Source organism: Eumetopias jubatus, unplaced genomic scaffold (assembly GCF_037043125.1).
Source record: "Eumetopias jubatus isolate StellerSeaLion01/CBP00866 unplaced genomic scaffold, mEumJub1_p1.0 scaffold_15, whole genome shotgun sequence".
Lineage (NCBI taxonomy): Eukaryota > Metazoa > Chordata > Mammalia > Carnivora > Otariidae > Eumetopias > Eumetopias jubatus.
In genome coordinates this window covers 35,277,094-35,296,959 of record NW_028274821.1, presented here as the reverse complement: position 1 = coordinate 35,296,959, position 19,866 = coordinate 35,277,094, and the positions used below count along the sequence as shown (strand labels likewise).

At 36.2% G+C, this 19,866-nt stretch overlaps 1 pseudogene; it reads left to right on the top strand.

Annotated features, from left to right (window-relative positions):
* The window catches only part of LOC114212430 (coiled-coil domain-containing protein 43 pseudogene), a 40,186-nt pseudogene extending 21,468 nt beyond the window's left edge, over positions 1-18,718 (top strand).
* Positions 18,719-19,866: the final 1,148 nt, after the last annotated feature.

The window sequence follows — 19,866 nt, the reverse complement described above, 5'->3', positions numbered from 1 at the left end:
GCTCTACCCTAGATATTTGTAAAACATATGCAATAAAACCCCAGCTGTGATCTTCAATAATTTTGTATAAGACTAGGAAAATATTTAAATATAAAAGGAGGTTCTATATGCTTGCCTTTTAGACATGGATAAGTATATTGTCTTGGCAGATGGTTATGATAAGTATTAAATCAAATCGACCCCCAAACGGTTGTGGGCTTTGTTGTTGTTTGCTTGTTTGTCTTTCAAATACCATGCAAGTCAATGCAAGTCATAGCCTTGTCATGCCAGGGAGTGTCAGTATTTAGCTCATATCAAATTACTCAGAATAGGAGCCTTAGGAAAAAATATTGAAAAATTTCCTAATCTTAGAATTCTGGAATAATTGAAACTGGAGTTTCTATATGTACAGTCAAGGAATAATTTCTTCCCACATTAAAGATTTAAAGTAAAAAACATTCTCACTTACTGTATATGTGGGTTAATCATATGGTTGTTTAGGAATAACTGAGTAGAGTAACATGCATAAGTGACAGATGCATATCATGTCTTTAGCTTCTCAAGTTGTTTGTGGATAATAGCATGGTTTTAATGCTTCAGAAATTTTTTTAATCAGGTGCTACAAAAGATAATAATTCCTATATTAATTTCCCTAATTTATAAATGTCAGTCATGACAATCTTGTGCAGACACTTTGGTTTCATCATCACACCCTGCTCTGCTGCCCCTTTAATGCATCAAGAATATCTTAAGAATCTTCTTCCATCCTTATTCTTAATTTCATGGGAGGGGGGATACTAATCGTATGTGCACAGGTGTATTTTTATAGAGCTGCCAGCAAATCCTTCTGCTCATTCAAGAACATCATCTGTCTGTAATTAATGTTCTATCTGTCTTCTTGAAATAAAGAAATAAGGACCTACCTACTATCCCAAATTTCACCCAGCAGTTGAATTCACTAGGATCAATTTAAGCTCAGGTCTTTCTGATACTTCATAAGATACTTCATTATGACTACAATACTAGTTGTTTATTTGCTGAACATAATTATTGTTTATTTGTTGAAGCTCTTGCTGTCTTGCTCTCTCTATCTCTCTTTTTCTCCCTCTTTCTCTCTCTCTTCTTTATATTGGTCAATTAGTTCAAATTCCATATTAACTTCCTGTATGCTCTATGATTTTTAAACATTGCCTATTTTAGTCTTTTTAGATAACCAAGTATAATAAAAATTAACAAAATAAACATGTATTCATATCAAGGAGTCTATATGTATGTGAAATCAAATTAATGAATTGTAAATTCTTAATGAAATTACTGTGGGTGATTATACACACAGTGCAAATAAGAATTTGGAAATCCAAATTGGAAATATGAGATTAGGAACTATACATTATGTCACTGTGAGTTAACTATGGATTCTTATATCTAAGACTGACAAAACATAATATGAAAGAGGGAATGGACCTGGATGCAGGTCTCTGGATGCAGAACAGAAACATTCCCTTCAGAATGTGGCTGCCATTTTCCCTGGACTTTTTACTTTATCTGTAAAGATGCTAATAGTATCCATTTTTGCTGTCAAATTTTCCTTTGTTCTGCTCATTTCATTTATTTGGTACAAACAAATAAATGTGGTGATCATCCGCCTAAGCAATGTTCTGTTTATCTGCTTATTCTAATAGGATCCTAAATTTTCTGGGTCATGTCATCCCATCCCAACATAAAAAAAAGGAGTTGTGAAAATGGTATTGCTTCTCTAAAAACAGTGGTGGTTGAAGTAAACCCAGCTATTTACAAAACTCTGTGTCACTAGGGATACATTTTCAAGGCTCTTTTCAGAAATCAGTATATCTTAGGACATCATGCTCTTCCCCATAAATTCGGGTGCCAAAATGGAAGAGCTACAGGGTTGCAGGCATATTTGGGAGCAGATGGTAATATCTACTGCTGTGTCCAAATAGGCTGGTGGGCATATTTATCTGATATGTTTTTGAGCTATGATAAGAAGCCAACCATCTCTCTTTATTCACCACCAAGGAATACACTTTCAAGTAAAGATAACCCTTTCTGTAGAGCCTGCTTGCCAGTTAAAAATAAATACACCTGCTGAATTTTTGTGTTTCTTCAATTATAGTCATCACAAAAAGAATAATTTTTATGGCTTGTTTAATGTTTTCTTTTAAAAGTATTTCTTTAAAGTACTTGTGTATAAATAAGACCATTGCTTATTAACATTATATGCTAATTGGAACACATTTTACCCTGAGTTGCTTAAAATATAGACTTTTTCAAATTTGCAGTGCGTCCTAACCCTTCAGTATAGCTCTCTCCAACTCTAATTAATTCGCATTGCAAAAGAAATGAGTTTGATCTCAGCTGTAGAAGTCACAGTGACTTATCCTTTCAATGAGGTGATAATTGGTGTCTGGTTAATTCTATTCATAGAAACCATGGGCCATAAAAAAATAATCTTCTCTTTTATTACACAGCATGAAGCTTCCAGTAGCACCTATGCTGTTTCCTGGTATGAAATAGTTTTATTCTTAAACCATAATTCACAACTGTGGAAATGCATCTTTTAAGCAAATACCTATCTCCCGCTTAATAGTTACTCAAGAAGACATTGTCATGTTGCTTTGCATGTGGTCACATGGGCTTTAACACAGAAGAAGATTATGTTATTTACCTCCATAAACACAAGGCCTAACAGGGCAGAAGTTAAGGTATCTCCTTACAAAAACAAAAACATATACTATCCATTGACATTTTTTCAACATAAAGATGATTGGTGATATGCAAGGTATTTTTACATGGGTGTGTAACATTTTGAAACTATGAAAAACTGTACATACTCCCGCTGTATATATTTGTAAATTATGAAGAAAAGAAGAAAATTATTAATCGTGAACCAGCACCAAAGTGAAGAGCTAAAATATCACCACTATGATTGCATTTATTTGGGTGTTACTCCTTACCTCTTCTATCACCTGCCCCCAACAAATATGTGCATGACCTGCTTTGTGTTTATCATTGTTTTGGCTTTTATGAAGTTTTATCACATGTTTACACACACAAAGACATACACAACTCCTTTTCATTAAAATATCATCATACCCAGTATATCTCTCACTTTCTTTTTCCTCTCAATATATGGTTCTGAGAATTACCCACACCTTTTTATGAAACCACAGTTTGTTCTTTTTCACTATTACATAAATCCTCTGTACTATGAATATTTGTATCCATTATTTTGTCTCTACACATCTCAGCTGTTTCCAGCTTTTTAATAACATAGACAATAACACCATAAACATATTTGTATATTTCTCCTGGAGAACATGTTTAAAAGTCTCAGTAGGAGTGGAATTGGTGACTTGTAAGATGTTCAAATTATTAACTCTATGAAATATGTCTAAATTTATTTCCAAAAATTTATCAATTTATATTTTCTCTCATGATATGTAGGATCCACATACTTGCAAAGAGGTTATAAATCATTGGGCTATCATAAACATAGTTGTTAGGATAATTATTTTATCATTAGTAACTTTGCTGATGTTATTACAAGTATACAGAATTATAATAATAAATGTAAATAATAACTAAGATAAATTATGATGACACTGATAATAATAAATACATTTATGGGGCAAAAGAACAGAAATCAGGAACAGTAAACAAGAGAGGACGTCACCATTTGGAGGAAAAGAAAGAAATGCAATGTGCAGACAAAAAAATCACCCTGATGAGTGCCTTTGGGACATAAATGGATAAAGAGTATTTGTTAATTTTTTAATAATTGCATAACATCTACATAAACACATTTTCTTTGAGTTATGTAAATATATTGATATCTGTTAAAATGATTAAATCATTTAATCATTTCTGATAAATTAAACCCCTTGACCACTGGAGAGTCACTTCCCAACTGCAGTTCTCTCTCTAGTTAGATATTAAGACTTTAGTAGGCAACTCTCAGAACTTATATATGTATGTATATATATAATATATAATTATATTGTATGTATATTGCATATAATTATAAATATATACACACAGAATATTGTGGATGTTTTTATAAACATGGTTTTACACCAGAAGTTTGCATTTCTTGAATTTGCTTTCTTTCCTCAAATAAATGTCCAGAAAATCTTCCCTCCTAAGTATGTATAGCTTGACTTCATTTCATATAAACAATGGATGTCCTATAATTTAGCCATTATAGTTACATGATTATATTATAAGACATTAAATAGTCATTCCATATAAATGATAGATGTTGTATAATTTAGCCAGAATAGTTATCCTATGTGTGTATTTAGGTTGAAACAATGTTACAATAAATATCCTAGTGTGCCTTTATGCCTTTGAGAGAAGATGGTTCTAAATTAGATATTTAGAAATAAAATGTCCTGACCCAATTGCATATACATTTGAATGTTAATAGTTACAGCCAAATGTTTCTTTAAAAAGCTAGAACTGTGAAGGTCTGACATTTTACTCTACATTCAAGCTATTAATTGAGCCTGCCACAATTTCATAGATGCTGGCAGAAGATACAACACTCTTGGGTCAGAGACAAAAGACTTTATTAATCACAGTAGTAGCAGTAGCCATTTTCTTAGGCAGATTTCCCAAATCCAAATTCCCACAGGGACATGTGAAGAGGGTCTGGTGATACCTGAACATGTAGTGTGTTATGTGAGAGAAACATTGACCTTAGGGAACCTGACTCTTTTATGGTGGTCAGTAAGCATGCCTGTCCTGTGATCCAGAGGAAAAGATTGCCTTTATTGGGGTGAATACTATAGAAACATTATCTTTACTTGTTAAGGAGGTACAATATCTATCTTCCAAAGATAGATCCAAAGCTTTTCAGTATATAAACACCCTTGAAAAGATAGTTTGTAACACAGTCATGGCTGCTACTTACAAGATATACAGAAACACAAAATATCATTTCCCAACAATTTCCTTCAGAGAGGCTTTGCACTTGCTTCCATTAGGAACTATGGTGGTTACTAACCTGTGAGTATTTTAAATCCTTTCCAGGTTAATTCAGGAGTATCAAGTTCAGTACTCCTTAACTTTTGCTGCAGGATCCAATCCAAATCTCCTAATTACAGTGCTGATACAGCATTTGCTTTTAGAATAAATATTTTCTTTCCCAAATACATAGCCACCATGGCAGGAATCAAGAAAATATAACACCTGTTTTCTGCAAATCTCAGAGAACATATCTTTTATGTATAAGGATCAGCTACCACTCATACCCAGCTAATTTTTGCCCTGTATATGTGCAAACCAGGTGTTGCCTTATATTCTGATGTTTCAAGAGAAGGGAGAAATCTATATTTTGATGGGAAAACACCCAATTTTCAAATGCTGGTGAATTAATTGTAATTGATTAATAATATTTTCAGTAATGTGTGATGCAACAGAGAAACTATAGGGGATAATTATATATTTTATATTTTGGAGCTCATTGGTAACATGCCAATTATGGCCCCATTCACAAAGATTTCATGGCATTTTATATACCTCCCCTACTATATAACACATCACATTGATTCATGATTGTTTTTTCAATTTAGATAAAATTTATTTATTGTCTTGGAGGAAATTAAACTGAAGCCTTTGGGAGTAATCTTTTGTACTAAACAACTGAACCCCAGTGGCTCAGTCAGTTAAGCGTCTGCCTTCGGCTCAGGTCATGGTCCTAGGGTCCTGGGATCAAGCCCCACATCAGGCTCCCTGTTCAGGGGTGGGGATCTGCTCCCTCTGCCCCTCCTCTCTGCTTGTGTTCTCTCTCTCTCTCAAATAAATAAATAAATAAAAACCTTTTAAAAAAATAAAACTAAAAATAAACAGAAATCATTATTTCGTCATCTGACAAGTACAATTTATATGTTATGTAGTTTTCTACCAGCTAACATCCTCAAAAACATCAGGGTAAGTGAAAAAAAGGCAAACATCAAGGAACATACAGTGTATGGTTATGTTTATATGCAATAGATAAATGAAGTACCGTAGTGGTTACCTAGACAAGAGGCAGAATTCCTTATACTAATAATCATATTAATATAAATATACTATTACCCACCTTAAAAAAAACAAAGTTGACATCCAGGTGAGACTTGCAGAAAGCCTCATGGCACACAAGAATGTCTAATCAGTGTTTGAAAATCATTGTCGAAACTTTTATTTTAACCATTATGTCACATTCCATAGTTCAAAAAGGTCCATAATTGTCTCTCGGGAGTTCTAAAGACTTTCCCCTGCAGGAGGTCACATGGAGAAGGATCTCGGAATCTTCTGGTTGTCTGTACTAGCACCGTTCTTAACCACAAAGAAACACAGGAGACTTCCTTGGGTCTTGCTTATGACCAGATATATATTTTTTTATTATATTACAAAGTGTGTTGATTTTATAGATAAGTTTGGGGAGAATCAACATCTTAAAAATAGAAATATCTCTCAGTTTTGTATGTCAACCTTGTATTTTACAGCCATAAACTTATTCAACACTTATTCAACTAGCTTTTTTTTTTAAATATAGATTTCTTCAGATTTTCTATGTAGACAGTCACGCTGTCTGTGAATAAAGATCAGTTTATTTCTTCCTTTCTATCTGGGGGCCTCTTTTTTAAATTTTATTATTACACAAAATAAGACTTAAATAGAAGTGGTAAGAACAGACATCCTTACCTTGTTTCTAATTAGAGGAAGAAGGCCTTCAGTCTTTGAACATTAAGTGTGAAGTTAGCTACAGGCTTTTGGTAAATTCCATCTATTGGCAAAGATATTACTTTCTATGCCTAGTTTGCTGCAGGTGTTTTTATACTATGAATGAATGTTGATATCAATTTCTGGCTTATTTTCAAATCTTGAACCACTCTTGCATTCTTCAGAAAATCCCCATTTGGTTAGGATGTGTTTTCACATCAATACATTGCTGGATTTGATTTGCTATTATTTTTTTGAGGATGTTTACATATATGATCATGAGAGATATTGGTTTGTAATTTTCTTTTCCTGTGATATCTTTATCTGATTTTAGTATTAGCATAATGCTAGCCTCATAAAGTGAGCTGGCAAGTATTCCCTATTCTCCTATATTTTGGAAGAATTTGTGTGGAATTGTTTTATTGTTAAGTGATTGAATTTACTGAGGAACACATCTAGACCTGGAGTTTTCTTTGTTGGAAGGTTTTAAATTCTCATTTAATTTCTTTAATTGGCATAGGATTATTCAGGCCATTTGTTTCTCCTGAGTGAGCCTTGATACTTTGTGTCCTAAAAAGAACTAGTTCATTTTATCTAAGCTGTTGAATTTATGGTCATTAGGTTGATATTCCCCTTATTATCCTTTTAATGTATATAAGATTGGAGATCATGTCCCCCTTTTAATTCTTGATTTTGTGCCTTCTTCCCACCTCCTCCTTTGATCAGTCTGGATAGAGGTTTATCAACTTTATTGATCTGTTTTATAAGTGTCTTTTGGTTTTACTGAATTCTTTATTTTTTTCTACTTTCCATATTATTTATTTCTGCTCTTACCTTTATTATTTTCTTCCTTTTGCTTGTTCTTCTCTTTCTAGGTTCTTAAGATGTAAGCTAAGCTTAGGTAATTAACTTGAGACTTTCTTCATTTCTAATATAATCATTCAATGCTATAAATTTCCCACTACATACTTCTATAACTACATCCCACAAATTTTGATATGTTGTTTTATTTTCATTTTTATTCAGTTCAAAATGCTTCTAATTTCCCTTGTGACTTCTTGTTTATCAATGGCTTGCTTATAACTGTTACAAACAGTTACAAACAACTGTTAACTGTGTTATTTAATTATAAATACTGGGAAATTTTTTGGATTTTTCAAATTACTGATTTCTATTTTTTTATTTAACAATCCTGCTGTCTCCATTCCCCCTTTTTTTAAACTTTATTTTATTATGTTATGTTAATCACCACATATTACATCATCAGTTTTTGATGGGAGTGTTCCAGGATTCATTATTTGCATAATACCCAGTGCTCCATTCAATACATGCCCTCTTTAATACCCATCACCAGGCTAACCCATCCCCCCACGCCTTCCCCTCTAGAACCCCCCAGTTTGTTTCTCAGAGTCCATAATCTCTCATGGTTCGTCCTCCACTCCGATTTCCACCCCTTCATTTTTCCCTTCCTATGATCTTCTTTTTTTTTTTTTAACATATAATGTATTATTTGTTTCAGAGGTACAGGTCTGTGATTCAACAGTCTTACACAATTCACAGCACTTACCATAGCACATACCCTCCCCAATGTCTGTCATCCAGCCACTGCATCCCTCCCACACTCCACCACTCCAGTAACTCTCAGTTTGATTCCTGAGATTAAGAATTCCTCATATCAGTGAGATCATATGATACATGTCTGTCTCTGGTTGACTTATTTCACTTAGCATAATAGACTCCAGTTCCATCCATGTCGTTGCAAAAGGCAAGATTTCATTTTTTATGGCTGCATAATATTCCACTGTGTGTGTGTGTGTGTGTGTGTGTGTGTGTGTGTGTGTGTGTGTGTGTGTGTATACCATTTCTTCTTAATCCATTCATCTGTTGATGGATATCTTGGCTCTATCCATAGTTTGGCTACTGTGGACATTGCTGCTATAAACATTGGGGCACATGTACCCCTTCAGATCACTTCTTTTACATCTTTGGGGTAAATACCCAGTAGTGCAATTGCTGGGTCATACAGTAGCTCTATTTTCACCTTTTTGAGGAACATCCATACTGTTTTTCAGAGTGGCTAAACCAGCTGACATTCCCACCAACACATAGGAGGATTTCCCTTTCCCCACATCCTCGCCAACATCTGTCATTTCCTGACTTGTTAAATTTAGCCATTCTGACTGGTGTGAGGTGGTATCTCATTGAGGTTTTGATTTGGATTTCCCTGATGCCAAGTGATGTTGAGTACTTTTTCATCTGTCTGTTGATCATTTGAGTGTCTTCTTTGGAAAAATGTCTGTTCATGTCTTCTACACATTTCTTGACTGCATTACTTGTTCTTTGGGTGTTGAGTTTGAGCAGTTTTTATAGATTCTGGATATTAGCCCTTTATCTGATATGTAATTTGCAAATATCTTCTCCCACTCTGTCAGTTGTCTTTTGGTTTTGTTGACTGTTTCCTTTGCTGTGCAAAAGCTTTTTATCTTGATGAGGTCCCAATAGTTCATTTTTGCCCTTGCTTCCCTTGCCTTTGGTGATGTTTCTAGGAAGAAGTTGCTGCGGCCGAGGTCGAAGAGTTTGCTGCCTGTGTTCTTCTATAGGATTTTGATGGATTCCTGTCTCACATTGAGGTCTTTCAACCATTTTGAGTCTTTTTTTGTGTGTGGTGTAAGGAAATGGTGCTGTATCATTCTTCTGCTTGTGGCTGTCCAATTTCCCCACACCATTGGTTGAGGAGACGATCTTTTTTCCATTGGATATTTTTTCCTATCTTGTCAAAAATGAGTGGACCATAGAGTTGAGGATCGATTTCTGGGCTATTCTGTTCCATTGATCTATGTGTCTATTTTTGTGACAGTACCATACTGTATTGATGATTACAGCTTTGTAATAGAGCTTGAAGTCTGGAATTGTGATGCCCAACGGCTTTGTTTTTCTTTTTAACATTCCTCTGGCTATTCCGGATATTTTCTGGTTCCATACAAATTTTAGGAATATTTGTTCCATTTATTTGAAAAAGTTGATGGTATTTTGATAGAGATGGCTTTAAATGTGTAGATTGCTCTAGAGAGCATTGACATATTCACAGTATTTGTTCTCCCAATCCATGAGCATGGAACATTTTCCCATTTCTTTGTGTCTTCCTCAATGTATTTCATGAATATTTTATAGTTTTCTGAGGACAGATTCTTTGCCTCCTTGGTTAGATTTATTTCGAGATATCTTATGATTTTGGGTGCAATTGTAAATGGGATTGACTCCACAATTTCTCTTTCTTCTGTCTTGTTGGTGTATAGGAATGCCACTGATTTCTGTGCATTGTGTATCCTGCCAATTTAATGAATTCCTGTATGAGTTCTAGAAGTTTTGGGGTAGAGTCTTTTGGGTTTTCCACATGAAGTATCATATCATCTATAAAGAGTGAGAGTTTGACTTTTTCTGTGCCAATTCGGATGCATTTTATTTCTTTTTGTCGTCTGATTGCTGTGGCTAGGACTTCTAGTACTATGCTGAATAGCAGTGGTGATAGTGGACATTCCTGCTGCGTTCCTGAACTTAGGGGAAAAGCTCTCAGTCTTTCCCCATTGAGATGATATTCGCTGTGGGTTTTTCATAGATGGCTTTTATGATCTTGAGGTATGTACACTCGATCCCTATACTCTGAAGAGTTTTGATCAAGAAATGATGCTGTACACTGTCAAATGCTTTTTCTGCATCTATTGAGAGGATCATATGGTTCTTGTTCTTTCTTTTATTAATGTATTGTATCACAATGATTGATTTGTTGATGTTGAACCAACCTTGCAGACCAGGGATAAATCCCACTTGGTCGTGGTGAATAATCCTTTTAATGTACTGTGGGATCCTACTGGCTAGTATTTTGGTGAGATTTTTGCATCCATGTTCATCAAAGATATTGGTCGGTAATTTTCCTTTTTGATGGGGTGTTTGTCTGGTTTGGGAATCAGGTAGTGGTGGCCTCATGAGTTTGGAAGTTTTCCTCCCATTTCTATTTTTTGGAACAGTTTCAGAAGAATAGGTATTGATTCTTCTTGAAATGTTTTGTAGAATTCCCCTGAGAAGCCATCTGGCCCTGGGCTTTTGTCTGTTGGGAGATTTTGGATGACTGCTTCAATTTCCTTAGTGGTTATAGGTCTATTCAGGTTTTCTATTACTTTCTGGTTCAGTTTTGGTAGTTGATACATCTCTAGGAATGCATCCATTTCTTCCAGATTACCTAATTTGCTGGCATAGAGTTGCCAATAATATGTCCTTATAATTATTTGTATTTCTTTATTGTTGGTTGTGATCTCTCCTCTTTCATTCATGATTTCACTTATTTAGGTCATTTCTCTTTTCTTTTTGAGAAGTCTGGCCAGGGGTTTATCAATTTTGTTAATTCCTTCAAAGAACCAGCTCCTAGTTTCGTTGATCTGTTCTACTGTACTTTTGGTTTCTATTTCATTGATTTCTGCTCTGATCTTTATTATTTCTCATTTCCTGTTGCGTTTAGGCTTTATTTGCTGTTCTTTCTCCAGGTCCTTTAGGTGTAGGGTTAGGTTGTGTATTTGAGACCTTTCTTGTTTCTTGAGAAAGGCTTGTATTGCTATATACTTTCCTCTTAGGCCTGCATTTGCTGCATCCCAAAGATTTTGAACACTTGTGTTCTCATTTTCATTTGTTTCCATGATTTTTTTAAATTCTTCTTTAATTTCCGGGTTGACCCATTCATTCTTTAGTAGGATGCTCTTTAGCCTCCATGTAATTGAGTTCTTTCCTCCTTTGTTCTTATTATTGAGTGCTAGTTTCAAAGCATTGTGGTCTGAAAATATGCAGGGAATGATCCCAATCTTTTGGTACCAGTTGAGACCTGATTTGTGACCTAGGATGTGAACAATTCTGGAGAATGTTCCATGGCCACTCGAGAAGAATGTGTATACTGTTGCTTTGGGATGGAATGTTCTGAATATATCTGTGAAGTCCATTTGGCCCAGTGTGTCATTTAAAGTCTTTATGTCCTTGTTGATCTTTTGCTGAGATGATCTGTCCATTTCAGTGAGGGGGGTGTTAAAGTCCCCTACTATTATTGTATTGTTGTTGGTGTGTTTCTTTGCTTTTGTTATTAATTGGCTTATATAATTGGCTGCTCCCATGTTAGAGGCATAGATATTTATAATTGTTAGATCTTCTTGCTGGATAGACCCTTTAAGTAGGATATAGTGTCCTTCCTCATCTCCTATTATAGTCTTTGGTTTAAAATCAAATTTGTGAAATCAAATTTTAAAATCAAATATCACCCCAGCTTTCTTTTGGTGTTCATCAGCATCGTAAATTGTTTTCCACCCCCTCACTTTCAATCTGGGGGTATCCTTGGGTCTAAAATGAGTCGTTTGCAGACAGCATATCAATGGGTCTTGTTTTTTTATCCAATCTGATACCCTGTGTCTTTTGATTGGGGAATTTAGCCCATTTACATTCTGGGTAACTGTTAAAAGATATAAATTTAGTGCCATTGTATTGCCTGTAAGGTTACTGCTATTGTGTATTGTCTGTGTTCATTTCTGGTCTGTTACTTTTAGGCTCTCTCTTTGCTTAGAGGACCCCTTTCAGTATTTTTGTAGTGCTGGTTTCATGTTTGCAATTTCCATTAGTTTGTGTTTGTCCTGGAAGCTTTTTATCTCTCCTTCTATTTTCAAAGACAGCCTACCTGGATATAGTATTCTGGCTGCATATTTTTCTCATTTAGTGCTCCGAATATATCATGACAGTCCTTTCTGGCCTGCCATGGCTCTGTGGATAGGTCTGTTGCCAATCTAATGTTTCTACCATTATAGGTTACAGAACTCTTTTTCTGAGCTGCTTTCAGGATTTTCTCTTTGTCTGTGAGAATTGTAAGTTTTACTATTAGATGTCGGTTTGTTGACCTATTTTTATTGATATTGAGGGGGGTTCTCTGTGCCTCCTGGATTTTGATGCCTGTTTCTTTCCCCAAATTAGGGAAATTCTCTGCTATAATTTGCTCCAATATACCTTCTGCCCCTCTCTCTCTTTCTTCTTTTCCTGGGATCTCAATTATTCTAATGTTGTTTCATCTTATGGTATCACTTATCTCTCAAATTCTACCCTCATGATCCAATAGTTGTTTATCTCTCTTTTTCTCAGCTTCTTCATTTTCCATCATTTGGTCTTCTATATCACTAATCGTCTCTTCTGCCTCATTTATCCTAGCACTTAGAGCCTCCATTTTTGATTGCACCTCATTAATAGCCTTTTTGATTTCAACTTGGTTAGATTTTAGTTCTTTTCTTTCTCCAGAAAGGGTTTCTCTAATATCTTCCATGCTTTTTTCAAGCCCAGCTAGTATCTTTGAAATCGTCATTCTGAACTCTAGTTCCAACTTCATACTAATGTCAGTATTGATTAGGTCCCTGACATTTGGTACTGCCTCTTGTTCTTTTTTTTTTTTTGAGGTGATTTTTTCCATTTTGTCATTTTGTCCAGAGGAGAATAGATGAATGAGAGAACAAAATGCTAACAGGGTAACAATGACCCCAGAAAATTATACACTAAACAAATCAGAAGAGACCTGAAACTGGGGGAAAAGAAAGGGAAAGAAAGAAAAAAAAGAAAAAGAAAAAGATAAAAAAACAAACAAACCAACAAGAAACAGAATATGATCAGATATGATCAGACTGGTGCATAGATCTGTGCCACACACTAGATTTTGGGTGTATTTTGGTCTGTTAGAAGAAAGTGCCTCCCAAAATTTTAAAGAAAGAAAAGTTTATATATGTACAAAAATAAGGGTAAATACAGTGAAGGGATGGAATATGACTGTGAAGATGAAAATTATAAAAGATTTTATAAAAGGAATTGATAAGATAAGAAGTTGGTTGAAAAAAGAAAGAAGAGGATTTAACAAAAAACAAAAAAAGGGAGAGAATGTGATCAGGTAGGAGACTAGAACAAAGCCATACACTAGAGATTTAGGATATATTTTGGTCTGGTAGAAGAAACTGTATCCCAAAATTTTAAAGAGAGAACAACTTATATATATATACCAAAATTAAGGTTAACTACTATGAAGGGATAGAATATGACTCTGAAAATGAAAAATAAAAAAGATTTTTTAAAAAAGGGATTGATAAGTTGTTGGTTGAAAAAGGGAAAAAGAAAAAAATCAAAGAAAGAAAAAGAAAAAGAAAAAAATGAAAAAAATTAACTGTGAAAGACTAAAGAATCATGGGGAAAAAAGCCATGAATTCAATGTGCAGTATTTCCCTAGTGCTGGAGTTCTGCTGTTCTCATTGATCATGATCGGTAAACTTGGTCTTAGCTGGCTGTTCTTGTTGATCTTCTGGGGGAAGGGCCTGTTGCAGTGGTTCTCAAATGTCTTTGCTGGAGGTGGAATTGCCCTGCCCTTTCCGGGTCCAGGCTAGGTAATCTGCTGGGGTTTGCTCTTGGGAGCTTTTGTTCCCTGCAAGCTTTCCATACATCTTTGGAGGACAAAAGAGAAAATGTTGGCCTCCCAATCTCCGCCACAGAGGAGCCAAGAACTCAGGGCCCCACTCCTCAGTGAGACCCCAGAGAAAAGGAGTCAATCTCTCCTGTTCCCTGGTCTCCAGCCGCACTCCATGCTCACCTGGCCTATGACTGAGCATTTTTATCTCTGACACACAGCCCTGTTTGGAGTCTCCAAAACCAACAGATTCCTGTGGTGTGCTCCCGCGCCACTTCTCCCAGGGAGAAAAGGGAGTCTCCCCAGATCTGCTGCTTGTTGGGTCCCTGCTGTAAGTGCAGTGGCCTGACTATGCCGCAGATCAGGGTTTATGGCAACCCCAAGCTGAGAGCCCTCTCCTTGGCTCCCTCTCTGCAGCCCGCTTCCCTGCTCTGATACCTGGGAACTCTGCTGTACTAAGGCGCCCTGGTCTTCCTGTGACCCCTACGGTCCTGAGACCACACTGTCCAGTGAAGTTTCCACCCCCCGCTTGGCCACTAGAGCAACGTCCCTCAGCAGAGCTGAATTCTAAAAGTTTTGATTTTGTGCTCTGCTGCTCTATCACTTGCCCATAGCTGGCTGATGGAGGCTCCCTCCCCCTGAGGTCTATCTTCCCGAATATTGCCTCGGGTTCACTTCCCCACACATTCTACCTTCCAGAAAGTGGTCGCTTTTCTGTTCAGATTTGCTGCTATTCTTTTCTTCAATCTCCTGTTGAGTTTGTAGGTGTTCAGAATGATTTGATCCCTTTCCAGCTGAATTCCTGGGACCAGACAAAATTTAGGTCTCCTAATCCTCCGCCATCTTGTTCTTCCCCCTGATGTCTACTTTAATAAGTTATGGAAAGAAAACATTATTTATGTAATTTCTTTTATTTTACATTTTTCAGGTTTATTTTATGGCCCATGATATAGTCTATTATGGTGAATATTCTTTATGCAATTAAAAATAATAGGTGTTCTGTGCTTGTTGGATGGAGTGTTTTATTTGTACCAATTAAGTCAAGTTAGTTAATAGTGTTACTCAGACCTCCTACAACTTACTGATTTTCTACCTCATTTTTCTATCATTTGTTAAGCAAAGAACATCAAAGTTTTCAGTTAAGATTGCAGATTTATTTATCTTATCTCCTTTCAGTTCCACTAGTTTTTGCTGCATGTATTTTGAAGCTCTGGTGTTAGGTGCTTACACATGTAAGATTGTTATGTCTTTCTGGTGATTTGACCCACTTTTCACTGTGGAATGTTTCTCTTCATCCCTGTTCAGAAGCATACATTGTCTGATACCAAAATAGCCCACTTCAACTTTCTTTTGGTTGGTACTTACAGAAAATACCTTTTCTTACACTTTTACTTGTAACCTAGCTATGTCCTTTTATTTACAGTGGGTTTCTTTTCAATAGCATTTTAACCCAATCTGAAAATTTTTGTATTTTAATTGGTGTGTTTAGAACATTTATATTTGATGAAATAATTGATATGGTTGGAGATCATCATAATTTTTAATTTGTGTCTCTAAATTCTTAAGTATTAACCATCTTTATATTTAAAGCACACTGCACACTATGCAAACTCAGTGGATGTTTATTAAGTTCATATTTCTTTCAGATCCATTGTCTTTTTCCCTGTACTATAGATTTGTTCTAAATATCATATCTCTAATATTTCCAAATCATAGCTTTCTTCATATAAGTTATAAGTGAAGAAAATAGCTATTATGCTTAGTTTCTAAATCACATTTTCTTATGAATATATTTCACATACCCATGCAGATTAAAAGTAATATAGTAGCTGCTGAATATCAATCAGTGAATATTAGATCACTTATCATTCATCTACTTATTACATGCTGTACTTTTGATAATTATGAGTCCATTGAAACAGGAAGAAAAAAAGGAATAAATTTATACATGCCTTGCTGCAGAAATCAGTAGCAGCATATGGTCATGAATAAAGTATCACCATTTCAGTATCTGTGTCTGCTTTAGTTCTCAGTAGTATTATCTGTAGAGAAGACCTTTGCTTTACAACAGAGAATACTCTTAGCATTTGAAAAAGCATTATTTCTGAGAAGTAGAAGTACATGATAGTGGTTTAACATTAGCATGTTTATAACAATAGTGAGCTTCGTGTTTTGTTTTCATTCAAAACACTATTAACCTTCCCCCCTGGAAAATAAAAGTTTAATTTAGGAGCAAATGTTCTACAGAGGCATTACTTTCTCAATGGAGGAGAATCCCAAAGGTGAACAGAGAGATAAGAAGGTTGCAGAGATAATCAGTAACCAGTGTATAATCCTGGCAGATAGACTGTGACATTAGAGAGATAAGGGGGAAAAATAATATTTTAATTTAGTGATCTTGGTGTGTCTTATTCCCACACCCCACACAACAACCAATTGATTCTTAAGCATGACGGTAAATAATATATAGACTAATCCCGAAAGTAAGCAATATCTGATTTGCCCCAAACCTCAGGAAGCTCAGTGTTCCAGGGTATCATACACTACGCCATTAGCTTGTTCTATTAGGTTTTGTTTAGTTTTTTTTGTGAATGAGAATTTGCGCAGTGTTTGTTACTGTTTGCTTTATATTTAAGTCACTCTCCATGACTACTCATTTACTTACTCCCCAATGGCGTATTTGGAACTGTCCTAGGTGCTGATAGGACTCTTGGTCTGCAAAAGCAGCTTTGGTTGGGGCGCCTGGGTGGCTCAGTTGGTTAAGCGACTGCCTTTGGCTCGGGTCATGATCCTGGAGTCCCGGGATCGAGTCCCACATCGGGCTCCCTGCTCAGCAGGGAGTCTGCTTCTCCCTCTGACCCTCTTCCCTCTCGTGCTCCTATCTCTCGTTCTCTCTCTCTCTCATAAATAAATAAAATTAAAAAAAAAAAGCAGTTTTGGTTTTTTTTTTTAAGATTTTATTTGTTTGACAGAGAGAGATACAGCGAGAGAGGGAACACAAGCGGGGGAGTGGGAGAGGGAGAAGCAGGCTTCCCACCAAGCAGAGAGCCCGATGTGGGGCCCGATCCCGGGACCCCGGGACCATGACCTGAGCCAAAGGCAGACGCATAATGACTGAGCCACCCAGGTGCCCCGAGAACCATTTTTAATTATAGTGGGACAATTGCCCATATTAAAGTTACCAAGAATGCTTCCAAGACTATTGAAGTCTAGGAAATAATTTGCAATAGTAAAAATGTATTTTTTTATTAATAAAACTTTAATCAGAACCAGAATCTTACCATGATTGGAGATCTACCAGAAATGCAGAACTCCAGAAAGATGTGCCAATATTAGTAAGAAAAAAATTTTTGATTTCTCAGTGTTGTCAATGGAATAAGATATCATCCAAAACTCATTAAGAGTTATTTCAAATGTGCAGTAACTCAATTGGAAGGATGCAACTTTAAATTAGTGATGTTTTGAGCAAAGGTATAGCCTTGTTCAAGAGCCATCATTAGTATTACCCCACTTCAGAATACTGAAATGTTTTTCAAGTTTGTATAAAAGTGCCAGGCTGCCCAATATTATTGTTTTATCTGAAGCTGCTGTCTGTCAACCAAAACTCAGGCTTAAAAAATCACAATTACATCCAGTCCAGACTTAAGTAATATTGACATCTTCACTAATCTACCTGGGCATGATTAGAAATGTGTGATATTTAACAAGCCATTATCAAGAAGAAGGAGGAGGAGGAGAAGAAGAAAAAGAAGAAGAAGAAGAAGAAGAAGAAGAAGAAGAAGAAGAAGAAGAAGCAGCCACCATTATTCATGTGGTCCAGTCCCAGAATGATTTTGTGACTAAAGACATACAGTTCATAATCGAAAACAATTTGAGGATCCTGACACTGGGCAGCGCCCAGTGAAGTGGTTGCAGCTGCCTTGGGTAATGGCAGGGGCAGTGGCTTTGGGTCTTAAGTCATAGATGGATGGATAGTTCCAGGTGCTGGGAGTGGACTGAGCCATTTAGGGCTCCTACATCTTGGTGTCCCGCAGGAGGACGAGGAAGAAGAGAAGTGGGACTCTACAGGGTATCCTCCTTACCTTCTTGGAAGAAGATTCTCTTCTTAACAACTGCAAGGATATTGTGGAACTATGGTTGGAAAGTCAGAATGTTCTTACCAAAGTGAAAAAAAAAAAAGATGAGATACAGGCCATTGCCACCTAAATTTAGAAGCAGGCACAGATTGTGGTGAAGCCCAGGATGGGGAGAAGCAGAGAAAAGCTGCACTCCTGGCTTAGTATGCTGGTGTGACAGATGCAGAAGATGAGAAGAATGAGAAGGATGATTCAGGTGCCACCACAATGAAACTTGGTTCTGATAAATCTCTATTCTTAAACACCAATGTGGAAGATGTCCTCAATGCCAGAAAACTGGAGTAAGACCCGCTTTGGGATGAGTCCCAAAGAAGGAAGGAACAGGACAGGCTGCAGAGGGAGAGAGACAAACTATCTAAGCAGGAATGCAAGGAAAAGGAAAAAGAAAAGGGCACAAAGAGGGAAGTGGAAGCGATAACTTTGGTCCACTGTTTTTTTTCTCTTCATGGAGTTGATCAAAGGGAGAACTGATTGTGCACAAGTATATTTAAGAGAAATGAGGGAACAAACAAAATTATTTCCCAAGGCATTTCCCTCTGTTTACATGGTCCAAAGGAAAATCACAAACACTTCTAATTACAAAATGTGCCATGTCTTTGTGGTGTGGATAGTCAGATTATTGTAGTTGATGTCTGTACCAAAGATCTGGAATGGGGGCAATTTTTGTATTTTAACTGAAGTCCTGGCTCCTTTTGGCTACTTCAAAAGATAAATAGCAGAAATATTCAGAAAGGTGGCAGTTACAGTTTTCATCTTGAAGGAGCAGAATCATGACCACTCCTTTCCTGAGTTGAAATGTGGGAGTATAAAGTACTTTGAAAGTAGTATTCACCCCTTAATGTATTGTTTTATGGATGAAATAGAAAGTTTATGAAGAGCCTACCTGGATCCAGATACTATGTTAACATGGCAATGAACTATGAAAATGGAAGAAACTATGTGGTAGATGTTCTAGATTTGAGAATTTTTTTGTTGTTGTTAAGTTTCAGCCCATGGGAGGAAAAGAAGTATCTTTTTAAGTAGAGATAGTTAAATATTTTTCCTCATCTAGGCTATGATTTTGAAGAATGATGTGTATTGGGTGGAAGGATATCATTGTTAGCTAGATCCATTTTTATAACCATGAGTTCTTTTGACTGTTAGTAGAGATTTTATTCCTGATCTGCCCTTAAACATGAATATAAAGAACTGATAATTACAGGTTGAGAGAAACTGCAGGAACCATGTGTTTAAGAAAGAAACACTGGAAATCTCTGCGAACACAAAGATATTTAAGAGTGTACAGTGTGGGTGCTCAACAAATTTATTTAATGAGTGAATGGAAAATGAACAGGAAAAATGAGCAGGAACTCTCTCCATTTCTACTTTTGTCACACGCCACATTCATTTGTAAATAAGGCTTTTCTCTACTTCAGGCAGCAGACTGTCAAAAAGTCTGAAGGGAGCAATCTCCCAGACAAGTCAGAAAATAGGTATTTTATCCCTGAGGTTGGCAAACTACTGCAGGCAAGCAAATTTGGCCCCATCTGTTTTTGTATGGTGCAAGTCAACAATGGATTTTGCATT